The following is a 17,684-nucleotide window of genomic DNA, read 5'->3' on the forward strand; positions in this document are numbered from 1 at the left end:
ACAAATGCAATGTTGGAACTAACAAATTCCTGCTGAAAACATTGAAATTAACGCGAGCGGATTCCTCCGTCACGCAAACTAACTGAGTCTTTCGGTTTTCTTTTCGGTCTTTCCATACACAAACCCACTCATATCGGTATGGCCCTGCACCGGCACATCTATTGTATTTTGGGAATGAACGAATTTCAGTTGAAAACAATAAAATAAATCACCGGTCAAGCCAAGTGCCACTTTCTCACCCATGAACCATCTTGATGCGATTTGACTATTTCTTGCACCACCCAGGAAAACTGTGCACCACTTTGCCCTCCCATCCACCATTTTGGTGCAGCATGCGTCACCCTGCAGAACCATGCACCATCTGGTCAAACCGTGCACCACTTTGCTATCCCATCCACCATCTCGGTGCTGCATACGCCACCGTGCAGAACCATGCACCATCTGGTCAAACCGTGCACCACTTTGCCATCCCATCCACCATTTTGGTGCAGCATGCGCCACCCCGCAGAACCATGCACCATCTGGTCAAACCGTGCACTACTTTGCCATCCTATCCACCATCTTGGTGCAGAATGCGCCACCCTGCAGAACCATGCACCATCTGGTCAAACCGTGCACCACTTTGCCACCCCATCCACCATCTCGGTGCAGCATGCGCCACCGTGCAAAACCATGCACCATCTGGTCAAACCGTGCACCACTTTGCCATCCCATCCACCATCTTGGTGCAGCATGCGGCACCGTGCAGAACAATGCACCATCTGATCAAACCGTGCACCACTTTGCCACCCCATCCACTATCTCGGTGCAGCATGCGCCACCGTGCAGAACCATGCACCATCTGGTCAAACCATGCACCACTTTGCCATCCCATCCACCATCTTGGTGCAGCATGCGGCACCGTGCAAAACCATGCACCATCTGATCAAACCGTGCACCACTTTGCCATCCCATGCACCATCTTGGTGCAGCACGCGCCACCGTGCAGAACCATGCACAATCTGGTCAAACCGTGCACCACTTTGCCATCCCATCCACCATTTTGGTGCAGCATGCGCCACCATGCAGAACCATGCACCATCTGGTCAAACCGTGCACCACTTTGCCTTCCCATCCACCATTTTGGTGCAGCACGCGCCACCGTGCAGAACCATGCACAATCTGGTCAAACCGTGCACCACTTTGCCATCCCATCCACCATTTTGGTGCAGCATGCGCCACCCCGCAGAACCATGCACCATCTGGTCAAACCGTGCACTACTTTGCCATCCCATGCATCATCTTGGTGCAGCATGCGCCACCCCGCCACCCCGCAAAACGATGCACCATCTTGTCAAACCGTGCACCACTTTGCCATCCCATCCACCATCTTGGTGCAGAATGCGCCACACTGCAGAACCATGCACCATCTGGTCAAACCGTGCACTACTTTGCCATCCCATCCACCATCTCGGTGCTGCATACGCCACCCTGCAGAACCATGCACCATCTGGTCAAACCGTGCACCACTTTGCCACCCCATCCACCATCTCGGTGCAGCATGCGCCACCGTGCAGAACCATGCACCATCTGGCCAAACCGTGCATCACTTTGCCATCCCATCCACCATTTTGGTGCAGCATGCACCACCCCGCAGAACCATGCACCATCTGGTCAAACCGTGCACTACTTTGCCATCCTATCCACCATCTTGGTGCAGAATGCGCCACCCTGCAGAACCCTGCACCATCTGGTCAAACCGTGTACCACTTTGCCATCCCATCCACCATCTCGGTGCTGCATACGCCACCGTGCAGAACCATGCACCATCTGGTCAAACCGTGCACCACTTTGCCATCCCATCCACCATTTTGGTGCAGCATGCGCCACCGTGCAGAACCATGCACCATCTGGTCAAACCGTGCACTACTTTGCCATCCTATCCACCATCTTGGTGCAGAATGCGCCACCCTGCAGAACCATGCACCATCTGGTCAAACCGTGCACCACTTTGCCATCCCATCCCCCGTTGTGGTGCAGCATGCGCCACCCCGCAGAACCCTGCACCAACTGGTCAAACCGTGCACTACTTTGCCATCCTATCCACCATCTTGGTGCAGAATGCGCCACCCTGCAGAACCCTGCACCATCTGGTCAAACCGTGTACCACTTTGCCATCCCATCCACCATCTCGGTGCTGCATACGCCACCGTGCAGAACCATGCACCATCTGGTCAAACCGTGCACCACTTTGCCATCCCATCCACCATTTTGGTGCAGCATGCGCCACCCTGCAGAACCATGCACCATCTGGTCAAACCGTGCACCACTTTGCCATCCCATCCACCATCTTGGTGCAGAATGCGCCACCCTGCAGAACCATGCACCATCTGGTCAAACCGTGCACCACTTTGCCATCCCATCCACCATTTTGGTGCAGCATGCGCCACCCTGCAGAACCATGCACCATCTGGTCAAACCGTGCACCACTTTGCCATCCCATCCACCATCTCGGTGCTGCATACGCCACCCTGCAGAACCATGCACCATCTGGTCAAACCGTGCACCACTTTGCCATCCCATCCACCATTTTGGTGCAGCATGCGCCACCGTGCAGAACCATGCACCATCTGGTCAAACCGTGCACCACTTTGCCATCCCATCCACCATCTTGGTGCAGCATGCGGCACCGTGCAGAACCATGCACCATCTGATCAAACCGTGCACCACTTTGCCACCCCATCCACCATCTCGGTGCAGCATGCGCCACTGTGCAGAACCATGCACCATCTGGTCAAACCGTGCACCACTTTGCCATCCCATCCACCATTTTGGTGCAGCATGCGCCACCGTGCAAAACCATGCACCATCTGGTCAAACCGTGCACCACTCTGCCACCCCATCCATCATCTTGGTGCAGCATGCGCCACCGTGCAGAACCCTGCACCATCTGGTCAAACCGTGCACCACTTTGCCATCCCATCCACCATTTTGGTGCAGCATGCGCCACCGTGCAGAACCATGCACCATCTGGTCAAACCGTGCACCACTTTGCCATCCCATCCACCATCTTGGTGCAGTATGCGGCACCGTGCAGAACCATGCACCATCTGGTCAAACCGTGCACCACTTTGCCACCCCATCCACCATCTTGGTGCAGCATGCGCCACCGTGCAGAACCATGCACCATCTGGTCAAACCGTGCACCACTTTGCCATCTGGTCAAACCGTGCACCACTTTGCCATCCCATCCACCATCTTGGTGCAGTATGCGGCACCGTGCAGAACCATGCACCATCTGATCAAACCGTGCACCACTTTGCCACCCCATCCACCATCTCGGTGCAGCATGCGCCACTGTGCAGAACCATGCACCATCTGGTCAAACCGTGCACCACTTTGCCATCCCATCCACCATTTTGGTGCAGCATGCGCCACCCTGCAGAACCATGCACCATCTGGTCAAACCGTGCACCACTTTGCCATCCCATCCACCATCTCGGTGCTGCATACGCCACCCTGCAGAACCATGCACCATCTGGTCAAACCGTGCACCACTTTGCCATCCCATCCACCATTTTGGTGCAGCATGCGCCACCGTGCAGAACCATGCACCATCTGGTCAAACCGTGCACCACTTTGCCATCCCATCCACCATCTTGGTGCAGCATGCGGCACCGTGCAGAACCATGCACCATCTGATCAAACCGTGCACCACTTTGCCACCCCATCCACCATCTCGGTGCAGCATGCGCCACCGTGCAGAACCATGCACCATCTGGTCAAACCGTGCACCACTTTGCCATCCCATCCACCATTTTGGTGCAGCATGCGCCACCGTGCAAAACCATGCACCATCTGGTCAAACCGTGCACCACTCTGCCACCCCATCCATCATCTTGGTGCAGCATGCGCCACCGTGCAGAACCCTGCACCATCTGGTCAAACCGTGCACCACTTTGCCATCCCATCCACCATTTTGGTGCAGCATGCGCCACCGTGCAGAACCATGCACCATCTGGTCAAACCGTGCACCACTTTGCCATCCCATCCACCATCTTGGTGCAGTATGCGGCACCGTGCAGAACCATGCACCATCTGGTCAAACCGTGCACCACTTTGCCATCCCATCCACCATTTTGGTGCAGCATGCGCCACCGTGCAAAACCATGCACCATCTGGTCAAACCGTGCACCACTTTGCCATCCCATCCACCATTTTGGTGCAGCATGCGCCACCGTGCAGAACCATGCACCATCTGGTCAAACCGTGCACCACTTTGCCATCCCATCCACCATCTTGGTGCAGTATGCGGCACCGTGCAGAACCATGCACCATCTGGTCAAACCGTGCACCACTTTGCCATCCCATCCACCATCTTGGTGCAGCATGCGCCACCGTGCAGAACCATGCACCATCTGGTCAAACCGTGCACCACTTTGCCATCCCATCCACCATTTTGGTGCAGCATGCGCCACCGTGCAGAACCATGCACCATCTGGTCAAACCGTGCACCACTTTGCCATCCCATCCACCATCTTGGTGCAGCATGCGCCACCGTGCAGAACCATGCACCATCTGGTCAAACCGTGCACCACTTTGCCATCCCATCCACCATCTTGGTGCAGCATGCGCCACCGTGCAGAACCATGCACCATCTGGTCAAACCGTGCACCACTTTGCCATCCCATCCACCATCTTGGTGCAGCATGCGCCACCGTGCAGAACCATGCACCATCTGGTCAAACCGTGCACCACTTTGCCACCCCATCCACCATCTTCGTGCAGCATGCGCCACCGTGCAGAACCATGCACCATCTGGTCAAACCGTGCACCACTTTGCCATCCCATCCACCATTTTGGTGCAGCATGCGCCACCGTGAAGAACCATGCACCATCTGGTCAAACCGTGCACCACTTTGCCATCCCATCCACCATTTTGGTGCAGCATGCGCCACCGTGCAGAACCATGCACCATCTGGTCAAACCGTGCACCACTTTGCCACCCCATCCACCATTTTGGTGCAGCATGCGCCACCGTGCAAAACCATGCACCATCTGGTCAAACCGTTCACCACTTTGCCACCCCATCCACCATCTTCGTGCAGCATGCGCCACCGTGCAGAACCATGCACCATCTGGTCAAACCGTGCACCACTTTGCCATCCCATCCACCATCTTAGTGCAGCATGCGGCACCGTGCAGAACTATGCACCATCTGGTCAAACCGTGCACCACTTTGCCACCCCATCCATCATCTTGGTGCAGCATGCGCCACCGTGCAGAACCCTGCACCATCTGGTCAAACCGTGCACCACTTTGCCATCCCATCCACCATCTTGGTGCAGCATGCGCCACCGTGCAGAACCATGCACCATCTGGTCAAACCGTGCACCACTTTGCCATCCCATCCACCATTTTGGTGCAGCATGCGCCACCGTGCAGAACCATGCACCATCTGGTCAAACCGTGCACCACTTTGCCATCCCATCCACCATCTTGGTGCAGTATGCGGCACCGTGCAGAACCATGCACCATCTGGTCAAACCGTGCACCACTTTGCCACCCCATCCACCATCTTCGTGCAGCATGCGCCACCGTGCAGAACCATGCACCATCTGGTCAAACCGTGCACCACTTTGCCATCCCATCCACCATTTTGGTGCAGCATGCGCCACCGTGCAGAACCATGCACCATCTGGTCAAACCGTGCACCACTTTGCCATCCCATCCACCATTTTGGTGCAGCATGCGCCACCGTGCAGAACCATGCACCATCTGGTCAAACCGTGCACCACATTGCCATCCCATCCACCATCTTGGTGCAGCATGCGCCACCGTGCAGAACCCTGCACCATCTGGTCAAACCGTGCACCACTTTGCCATCCCATCCACCATCTTGGTGCAGCATGCGCCACCGTGCAGAACCATGCACCATCTGGTCAAACCGTGCACCACTTTGCCATCCCATCCACCATCTTGGTGCAGCATGCGCCACCGTGCAGAACCATGCACCATCTGGTCAAACCGTGCACCGCTTTGCCATCCCATCCACCATCTTGGTGCAGCATGCGCCACCGTGCAGAACCATGCACCATCTGGTCAAACCGTGCACCACTTTGCCATCCCATCCACCATCTTGGTGCAGTATGCGGCACCGTGCAGAACCATGCACCATCTGGTCAAACCGTGCACCACTTTGCCATCCCATCCACCATTTTGGTGCAGCATGCGCCACCGTGCAGAACCATGCACCATCTGGTCAAACCGTGCACCACTTTGCCATCCCATCCACCATCTTGGTGCAGCATGCGCCACCGTGCAGAACCATGCACCATCTGGTCAAACCGTGCACCACTTTGCCATCCCATCCACCATTTTGGTGCAGCATGCGCCACCGTGCAGAACCATGCACCATCTGGTCAAACCGTGCACCACTTTGCCATCCCATCCACCATCTTGGTGCAGCATGCGCCACCGTGCAGAACCATGCACCATCTGGTCAAACCGTGCACCACTTTGCCATCCCATCCACCATTTTGGTGCAGCATGCGCCACCGTGCAGAACCATGCACCATCTGGTCAAACCGTGCACCACTTTGCCATCCCATCCACCATCTTGGTGCAGTATGCGGCACCGTGCAGAACCATGCACCATCTGGTCAAACCGTGCACCACTTTGCCATCCCATCCATCATTTGGTGCAGCATGCGCCACCATCTTGGTGCAGCATGTTTCATCTTACCATTTCATACACCTTGTTGCTACGTTCGCACGTTGGTAAACTTTGACACTCATTTCTATCACACGACTTAATATCCAACATGTAATTTCCTCTGATGAAGACACAATCCCTGTGTCGGAACGTGGCACAATATACATTTTTCGTAACTCGTCCAAGGCTGCGTAGCCTTTTTTTAAATTAATTTTTTTATACATATCTTAAACTATTTTATTATTCCCAATACACTCTTCGGGTAATTTTTTTTAAATTATTTTTTTATAGAAGGGGGGGCAAGTGCCCCCCCTTGCCCCCCCCTGTGCACGCCAGTGATCGATACTAATGCAGGCCGGCCTCGGCTCGACTCTGCTGCTGTTGCCGGTATCTGCTCGGCATTGCTGCGGTGTCGGGTCTGTGGGTGGACTGCTTCTGGAACTTCTTCTACTGCTGTACTGATGGCTATGCTTCGGCTGATGTTGGCCTCAACTCTGCCGGGCCGAAAAAGTGGATAGTATGGACGATGCTGCCTTGCTAAAAGGTGTGAATGCTGTTGAATCGATATTACTGTTACTTGGCTTGTCCCGGTCAGAATAAAAGGAAAAAAATCACGTTGCGCTATTTTATGCCTTCTCGTTAGACCCAGCAGCAGCTCATTCGCAGCTTCGACTGAAGGGCCTCCGAGTCCATGCGATATCGACTGAATAAGGAAATTATTTAACTCTTATAGCCTTGAAAAGGCTGTTTGTTTCGGCTTGGTCCAACTAATAAGAAGGACTGAATGCTCTGTTAGCGAATGTACTTTTCTTTTATACTTAATTCTGAATCGTCTTTGCTTCCCGATTGGTCGGCCAATCAGTGAGCGTCTTGTATCCCGTTCCTTTGTCAGCCAAAGCGTCATCATCATCGACGCGTTCGTGATGGGCTTCTTCTTCTTTCTCTTGTTGCTCGCTGCTGGCGTCTATTTCCTAACGGGACTTCTCGCACGGCACAGGCCACAAGCCAGGCAATCGAGCTAAGAATTGCTGTTCAGGTGGGAAGTGCGGAAAATTTATGCCTTGTTCAGATTACAGCTGAATAACATGTTATTCGAAGGTGTTACTTCTGAATAACAAAACCGTTCGCACTAGCATTTTAGGTAATACTATTTGACAGCTGACAGCATGTGTCAAGCGCCAATTTTTTTCGAGCAGTTTGTTGTTTGTTTACAAATATGTAGCGAGATTCTTCAAATTAGAATTCAATTATTATTAAACAATTAATCTGTTTGCGATTAGAGAACTGTTCAGCGATAATGAGATTTATTAATTTGCTATTTTCTTCGTAATTGCAAGAAGCGGACCAAACTCCGAAGGCGTGAGTTCAGTATGGGATGAAACTGATAAAGATTAGTATGCGCTAAAAAGCCAGAAGTATTTATGTGCTTCGTTTAAATTTTATTTTGCTCATTTTTCCTTCGGAAATCGGCTAGGAACTATGGTTACAAGTAGGTAATTTCATTAGCTTATTTACTGAGGTTGCTTTCTATATAAAATAGTGTGTATTGTTTGTCTTAGGTTTCGTCACCGGTGAACGGGATGTGAAGTCGAGGATTCCATAAATATTACACAGGCAGAAAGCATCAACGGAGCTGGGAAGGTCAAGATGGATCAGAAATAATACAATGTTTAGCAGCTGCAAGACGAGCCAACGTGAATTCAAGTTAAACAAAATTGTATCGCCAAAACAGTGTGACAATGGAATTATGGAACAACTTCAGCGCGAGAAAACAGGATTCCTGGAACCCGAACTAACTCGAGAACTACGGTGGAAATTCCAAAAATATTCAGTGCTATCGTTTGGAGCGACCGACGGCTTTTTACTGGGGTAAATCCGAAATAGTTTATTATGCAATATATTTTTGAAATTTTCGAAATAATGTTACTGACGATAATAATTTTATGTATTTAGATGCGTCTAGTCCTTGGACCCAATGGGAAGTGTCATCAGTGTTGGTTGTCCTCCCCTATTTGGTTGTATCGTTGATTATTGGATTATGGTTGATGGTTGGATTATTCTGAACCTATTTTGTAGATCCAGTTTTGCTCAAAACAATCGGAAACAATCGAGAACAATCGGAAAACCACAAGTTGCCAGTAGTGATAGTATTATAATTGGTTTTAAGAGTGAGGAACCAACCGTCGTTTCACCCACAAGAGGATGTACGAAGTAACTTCCAATTTTTATAATAAAATAACAATTAAACAACACAGGATGATATCGCACGTAATCATCATCAGAGGAGATGGTATTAGTTGCCAAAATCAGCTAAAACCATTCATCACATTCCATTTATATCTCAACTTAGGTGAACGAGGCCAGGCACGGAACTACGTTGTTGTGTTTCGCTAGGAAGGGATCGTGGAGTACTACTAACTAAAATAGATACAGTGAACGTTCGCTAATTGGGGTTTTTCTAGTTGGGGCGCTTTTTAGTTGGGGGTTCGCTAATTGGGGCGAAACCCAATTAAAAAGCAGCTAAACGTCAGAATGTGATGTCAAAAACGCGTTGACGTTTTGTTTCCGTGTTTGGCGGGATCGATATTTTCTGGCGCGTAAAATTTTTCTTTGTTCAATGCAAAAAGTAAACAACATTGACGCTTGTCAAAACGCCCCAATTAGCGAACGGCATTCGTTAGTTGGGGTGAGGTTGTGCCCCAATTAGCGAACGATCACTGTACTAGAGTAAAATTATTCAAACGAAATAAAGATATTCAAACGCATTCACTTCTTCTTCTTATTTTTCTTACTCTACGGGTCTACATTCCAAGGTGAACCTGGCGCGCTTTTCAACTTGGTATCCTTCACCATTTACTCAGTTAAAATTTGAAAGCTTTCCTATGCCCGCCATTGCATAAGTGTATGTCCTGTTTTGCAAGTACAATGGATACATTATGCCCAAGCAATCGAGATCGTTTTCCACCCGAAAACATACTAGACTTAACCGAAAACCAAACTTGTTAACTCTGGATTCGCAGTACTACGCATTCAGTTGAAGGCAGATAGCTTAAGGGCTAAATATATTCAAGTTAATATGAATTAGACGGTTCAAATAAAATGTAAGCAACCTGAAAATCTATTCTTGTTTTTATTAACTATGGATTCAATTCATTTTTAATCTAGCTTTATTTTTTATGAATTTTAAAATTACAGTGATCGTTCGCTAATTGGGGCACGACCTCACCCCAACTAGCGAATGCCGTTCGCTAATTGGGGCGGTTTGACAAGCGTCAATGTTGTTTACTTTTTGTATTGAACAAAAGAAAATTTTACGCGCCAGAAAATATCGATCCCGCCAAACACGGAAACAAAACGTCAACGCGTTTTTGACATCACATTCTGACGTTTAGCTGCTTTTTAATTGGGTTTCGCCTCAATTAGCGAACCCCCAACTAAAAAGCGCCCCAACTAGAAAAACCCCAATTAGCGAACGTTCACTGTATTTATGAAAGTTTCCAAGTAATACCGAATTTAAAAATTGATGTATAACGTGTTTGAAGTAAGTTGTGAAAAGGTTTCTGTTAAACATACAGCTTATTGATTGATAGAAGATGTTTTGTGTAGGGGTCGTACACTAATTACGTAAGCGCTTATGGGGGGAGGGATGGTCTGCTATTTTCTTACGCTCCATATAAATATAAAATGATTTATCTTGGAAAAATCTTACATGGGGGCAGGGGGGATTGAGAAACCCAGAAAAAATGCTTACGTAATTAGTGTACGGCCCCTTAGTTAGAAGATATATAGTTATGATCCACATGTATGTGTATTTTAATTTATTTTATCAAAATGGAATTCTAAAAAATGTTTGCATGTATTTTTTTCATCCAATCCTGTAAATATTTTTATTTGAATTGAGACATTTGTAACAGCTTTTGTTGTATTAAATTTACAGATCATAAAATGTTGAGCGAATGAACATTTAATATTTAATATTGAATATTTAGTATTTAAAATTTAATATTTAATATTTAGTATTTAATATTTAATTGAAATATTTAATTTTAATATTTAATATTTAATTTTCAATTTAACATTTAATATTATTTACATATTTAATATTAATTATTTAACAATCAATATTAATTCCACATTTAATATTTAATATTCAATATTTAACATTTAATATTGCGCTTAAGCCTCAAAATTTTATTCCCACCTTTGGTTTTCCGCGCCGAGCACTCAGCGCCAGACTCGGCGACAAGGAGATAGTAGTCAAGTTGGTACTCCTGATTTTTTGACAACTGATGTCGATTGGTTGTGTGAGTGCATCTTCTTATTCTTCTTCTTATTGGCATTACATCCCCACACTGGGACAGAGCCGCCTCGCAGCTTAGTGTTAATTAAGCACTTCCACAGTTATTAACTGCGAGGTTTCTAAGCCAAGTTACCATTTTTGCATTCGTATATCATGAGGCTAACACGATGATACTTTTATGCCCAGGGAAGTCGAGACAATTTCCAATCAGCATGGTCTTGCTTTGTAGCCGCGCGTCTTACCGCACGGCTAAGGAGTGCATCGGTGTCAAAAAAATAGGGCTTTTAGCTGAAAATTTAATTGTCAAATATACATTTTGACAGCAATATAGATGTATGAGTGAATAAAATGTGCAAATGCTCTATCGCGGAAGCAGTCGCTGAAGACAAGTGTCAATGGTTTCAGTGACGAAACGAAAAGCAATGCAATGCAAAAAGCAATATTTAATATTTAATATTTAATACTTCAAATTTGATACTTAATATTTAGTATTTAATATTTAATATTTAATATTTAAAATTTCAAATTTAATATTTAATATTCAATTTTTAATATTTAAAATTAAATATTTAATTTTCTATATTTTATATTAAAAATTTATAAATATCAAATTTTGAGTATTAAATATTAAACATTAAATATTAAATATTGAATATTAAATATTAAATGCGACAGTCCATCATGAAGTATACCTTGCCAATTTTCAGCTCCGTTGTTCTACACAGCTGATTGAAGAATCCGATAGAAAACGAATAGGAAATCAAAAATGACATTGCCGTATAATCCAATTGGACACGTGAAATGACCAACCACTTGAATGCAAGAAAACATGCGCAGGGTCTTCGGCCTTCAGTCGAGCAGCAAATTCGATCAGTTGTATCATGTTATTCGCAATAACATGTTATTCAAAGGTGTTATTCGGCTGTCAGAAATGTATGGGAATATTACCTTCGAAAAACATGTTATTGGCCGAATAACACCAAAGCGCGAATAACATGTTATTCAATCGTAGTGCGGATATAGCACTATAGGATTGGTAGCTTGGGAGAACATTCAGTCACGTCCGCTTTGTGCGCGAACAGTATCAAACAATGTTTTTCTATATAAATCGATTGATAGCTTTTCATTTTGAGATATCTTTTTTAAGTTGCCCACGAAAACTGTTATATAATAATGTTTGGGCTGTTATCACCGATTTATTTATCTAAATTAGATTATGTGAGAAATTTGGACATATTAAGTGTCTTTGAAAGCATGGTCAAGTCTAGTTTTTCGTCCACTTCGCGGTCACAGTTCTTGTTATGTCACGGTTATAAAAAATCTTGAAAATCTGCTATTCGCGTATAACATTTTATCTCTAGAATATTGGATTTGACACCCAAGTACATTTTCTAACGCGGAGGGTATTTAAAACTTTGATATTATATATATCAGTGGCTCTCAGAAGAACCGTTTGCTTCAAAGAAATACATTTTCTATCTCCATCTGTTGCGTCATGTTGCAGCGGACTGTAAGGGTGCGGCCAGAGTAGACGCGAATTGCGAAGCGAAGCTAAGCGTCCATACGATTTGACAGCTCCTTATTATTGATTGTTATTCCTTCACGTGTAGTTTTCGCGCGACGTCGCGTAGACGCGTCTACTCTGGCCGACACCTAAGGCTGATGCTGGGTGCTCCTGGGTGGAGCGCAAAACCAAAGCTGTCTTCATGCAGCGTATCCGCTTGACGTGTGCTGTTTCTTCAATGGAACCAGCGGGATGCAAATTGCCTTAATGCAGCATGCCACGAACCAGTGACGAATGTCACCCAATTGCGGAAATTATTATTAACTCTCTTGGCCCCTAATAAGGGCCGAAAATTAACTCCTTTCGGGGAACTGGTTGACCGAGGGGGTTGCCGGTATCTCCTCGGCATTGCGGCATTGAAAATTTTGGCTTCAGTTTGACAACCGAATCGATTCTATCCGCACCAAAGGGTTATTTTCCTTCTGTGACAAACTAGCCTGATATTTTTGTCGACTTTTTCAAAACAAACTGAATGGGATTGATGTTGTTGTTATTGAAAATACTTTAATTGACAAATTATAAACAATTAACAAATTATGACAAGTAAAACAGTTACATTTGATAATACTGTAAGGGAAGATTCATTAATTACGTAACGTAAAAAATGGCAATCCCCCCCCTTAGAGCGTTACGTAATTTATGGATGCACCCTAATGAATATGACCGTTACATTAGACTGATTCAAATTTTGACTTTTTTGCTCCCCAATGCTTAAATGATTGCATTTGCCATTTTAATAATCCTCCTAAATTTTTAGCAATTTTGGATGTAATTTGACTGTGCACACGTCATTTGAAGTTTGTATGAAAATTACTGTGAAAACTGACCCTTACGTGGAAAACCGTTCCGTGAGCTGGCCCATGAACTATTTAAATATATTCAACACATTGCCTACACAGAATACTTCTCAAGCTGAAAGGGAGTTGTTGTTGCGAAGCGATTTTTTGTTTGGAAGCAAAGTTATGAAGAAAACAAAAATGCTCATTATTGATATTGATGTTATTCTTTTACGTGTTAAATTGAATTTCTTACGATTCAGTAATTCCTTAATAACTTTTCTTGCAAGCATCAAATAATTTCGCAACAAAGACGGCCTGTTTCCTTGTAAAATTTCTCATGTTGCCGATGTACTTATATGTTGTTGGAGCTTAAAGGGAAGCGTTGGGGAACAGTTTTTCATAAAAGTTACTGTTTTCATAGCAATTTTCATACAAACTTCAAACCGCGCGTGCTCACTCAATTTACATCCAAATTAGCTAAAAATTTAGGTGGGTTAATAAAAAGGCAAATGCAATAGTTTAAGCATTGGGGGGCAAAAAAGTCAAAATTTGAATCACTTCACCGTTACATATTCTAGCATGAAAATAAAGAAAATTCATATGGGAGTCATGTGCGATCATAAGCAGTGCACAGCATGTGAAAACATAAATTTGTGTTGTAGGTAATTACTTTCCTTCGGTGGGATTTGAACCTACGAAGCTCAGGCCTTAGTACTGAAGGAATGTGGTTACCGCCAACACTTTTTCCAAATTGCTGTAAATATGCACATCGAGTTTTCAAAACATTGTATTTTTTTAACTAATTTTATTTGCAAATTATCTAATACACGCATTCATCTCTTAGACTAGGTGTTCCGTGATTTCTTAACACTATCATCCTATTTGCTATGATACATTTACATTTCAATTGCCTCTGGCAGTTGGGATTTTTCCTCTGGTTGAATTGAACCATGTAGAAATTACAATGTTTTAAACTTAAATTAAACTTAACCTGATTTATACTAAGGATACATGGAGCTACTCGTTACAATAGAAGATTGCAATAGTGATGAACCTGGGAAGTATGGTGACGAACCTGGGAGAATGCGCGCAGGACATAATTTTAGGGGAAGGGGAGGCAATATGCCCTAGCTAAGCAAACACTGCTCTATTGTCTTATTTGTAACGCTATTCATGGGTATTTTTACATTATACATCAGTTAAACAAGATAGCTAGTTGATGCCATTCAAGAATTGTCAAAAATCTCAATCATATTGATAATATTCACATTTCAAAAAAGTGGTGATATTTTGTTGCCGGAAAACTCATGAGGCAAAACGCCTTTCATCTGGCGGCTCCTAGGAAACAAAGTACCACGCGTCGGCGAATCAGCATTCTAGTATGGATAGTCCGTGGAGACGCAAGTGCTTTGTAGCTTATTGCCACTAGGGCGTTTTGCCTCACCAAAATGTTAGATGTTTCTTCAAAATGTGGAAATTTTCGGTTTTTCCGACCTTCCCATGCACTATTTTGAAACTTTCTTCGCCTATCCTACATAATTTTAGATCTAGTTTTGTTACGGACATATTAATGACGGTAAATATGAGGGAAACCACAAAAGGCGTTTTGCATCGGGGGGGCGTTTTTGGGCCTCTTCCCCTACCGGCTCCGGATCTCCAGGAAATCTAGGAGGAGAATGGCCGGCTGAAGAACAACAAAGCCCTTGGGGTTGACCAACTACCAGGAGAGCTATTTAAACACGGTGGTGAGGCACTGGCTAGAGCGTTGCACTGGGTCATAACGAAGATTAGGGAGGAGGAAGTTTCGCCGCAGGAGTGGATGGAAAGTGTCGTGTGTCACATATATAAAAAGAGCGATAAGCTGGATTGTAGCAACTACCGCATAATCACATTGCTGAACGCCGCCTACAAGGTGTTTGCCATTCCCCAAGTACAGCAGAAATGCCGCTAATACAACGTACACGCATCATCTATTCATCGACTTCAAAGCCGCATATGATACAATCGATCGGGAACAGCTATGGCAGATAATGCATGAACACGGATTCCCGGATAAACTGACACGGTTGATCGAAGCGACGATGGATCGGGTGATGTGCGTAGTTCGAGATTCAGGGGCATTCTCGAGTCCCTTTGAAACGCGCAGAGGGTAACGGGAAGGTGATGGTCTTTCGTGTCTGCTATTCAACATTACTTTGGAAGGGGTAATACGAAGAACAGGGATTAACACGAGTGGTACAATTTTCAATAAATCCGTCCAGTTATTTGGCTTCTCCGATGACATAGATATTATGGCACGTAACTTTGAGAAGATGGAGAAAGCCTACATCAGACTGAAGAGGGAAGCTAAGCGGATCGGACTAGTCATCAACACGTCGAAGATGAAGTACATGATAGGAAGAGGATCAAAAGAAGACAATGTGAGCCACCCACCGCGAGTTTGCATCGGTGGTGACGAAATCGAGGTGGTAGAAAAACTTGGGCTGTACTTGGGCTTACTAGTGACTGCCGAAAATGATACCAGCAGAGAAATTCGGAGACGCATAGTGGCTGGAAATCGTACGTACTTTGGACTCCGCAAGACGCTTCGATCGAATAGAGTTCACCACCGTACCAAACTGACTATCTACAAAACGCTTAATAGACCGGTAGTCCTCTACGGGCACGAGACCTGGACGATGCTCGTGGAGGAACAACGCGCACTTGGAGTTTTTGAAAGGAAAGTGCTGCGTACTATCTATGGTGGGGTACAGATGGCGGACGGTACGTGGAGGAGGCGAATGAATAACGAGTTGCATGAGCTGCTGGGAGAACCATCCATCGTTCACACCGTGAAAATCGGACGACTGCGGTGGGCCTGGCACGTAGCCAGAATGTCGGACAGTAACCCTGTGAAAATGGCTCTCGACAACAATCCGACGGGCACAAGAAGGCGAGGTGCGCAGCGGGCATGGTGGGACGATCAGGTGGAAGATGACTTGTGGACCCTCCGTAGACTGCGTGGTTGGCGACGTGTAGACATAGACCGAGCCGAATGGAGAAGACTCTTATATACCGCACAGGCCACTTCGGCCTTCAAACTAAAATAATAATAATAACTACTACGAATTTACTAACTTCAATTTGTACCGGTGAACGCCAGCATTTAGTAAGGCTTTGCAGATGCCACAGATACTCCCTCAATCCGACCGACCACCTCAATCTCAAAACACTCACCGTGGGCGCAATGTAGGCTCTCCCTCGACAGACTTCCGTAAAGATAACCTTTAAATTGATTACCAAAATGCAGGCGGCATCAATTCCAACGGCCTGGATTACCACCAGGCCACTTCGGCCCAATGTTATGACGTGATCGTGTTAACGGAAACCTGGCTCGATAGCCGCACACTCTCTAACCAAGTATTCGATTTTGGTCACGAGGTACACCACTGCGATCGTAGTTCACGAAACAGCAGAAAGTCTTCCAGTGGTGGTGTTTTAATCGCAGTAAGATGTGGTTTAAAGGCTAGAGTCATCGAAAATTTTGAATGGGAACATTTGGAGCAGATCTGGGTGGTCACGTCCTGCAAGATAGCCTCCTTCATATATGCGCTGTTTACACTCATTCGACACTCATTGCCACTCTGTTTCATCTATAGTGGAAAATATGGCCTCAAGCGGCGAAGTTATTGTTCTAGGAGATTTCAATTTACCCGGTGTCTCATAGAAACCATCTCCCAATGGGTTTCTTTATCCCGACGGCGAACATTCCACATTCCATTTCGGGGCATTGAAGTTAATCGACAGCTACAGCGCGGCGACGCTAGTTCAAGTCAATCACGTCGTAAACGAAAATCTACGCAGTTTGGACCTATGTTATGTGAGTGCCAGTGCCATCATCATATAGGTTTACAGTTTTACAGTAATTATAAGTATGATATCTCCACTCTGCCAGGAGATATCATCGAAACTACGTACTGATATTCTTCCTCCCTTCATAATGGAGTATAGAATTGATAGTTCCGTTAGGATACGTGCAGGCATGAAGAATGTTTTATAGAAGTCGATTTGAAATCGACTTCTATAAAGGGCAACATTCTTCATGGCCGTATCCTAACGGACCTATCCTTCTGCCAAGCTCCCGTATGAAGGGAGGAAGAATATCAGTGTGAAGCTGATATATCTCCACTCTGCCAGAGATATTGTAAATCGTTTAACTTCACGTAGAAGTAAAACACACGAAATCATTAATTTAGAGTAATTTATTAGTTTACGTCAGTAGTCCCCAGCATGCTTACCATCAAGAGCCACATTGCAATTTTGAACTGTTGAAGCGCTATATTTGCAATATTGGTTTTTCATTTCAAA

At 45.8% G+C, this 17,684-nt stretch overlaps 1 long non-coding RNA gene across 3 annotated transcripts; it reads left to right on the forward strand.

Moving 5' to 3' along the window:
* The first annotated feature begins 7,986 nt into the window (after positions 1-7,986).
* Positions 7,987-8,723, forward strand: LOC134203806 (uncharacterized). Of its 3 annotated transcripts, none has more exons than XR_009977711.1 (3): positions 7,987-8,187; positions 8,254-8,563; positions 8,648-8,723. It is a non-coding gene; the product is annotated as an uncharacterized LOC134203806 (long non-coding RNA). The 3 variants fall into 3 exon arrangements; XR_009977713.1 differs by having other exon boundaries at positions 7,987-8,183; positions 8,235-8,563; XR_009977712.1 differs by having other exon boundaries at positions 7,987-8,183.
* The last annotated feature ends 8,961 nt before the right edge of the window (positions 8,724-17,684 follow it).

This window comes from Armigeres subalbatus, unplaced genomic scaffold (genome assembly GCF_024139115.2).
Source record: "Armigeres subalbatus isolate Guangzhou_Male unplaced genomic scaffold, GZ_Asu_2 Contig244, whole genome shotgun sequence".
Classification (NCBI taxonomy): domain Eukaryota; kingdom Metazoa; phylum Arthropoda; class Insecta; order Diptera; family Culicidae; genus Armigeres; species Armigeres subalbatus.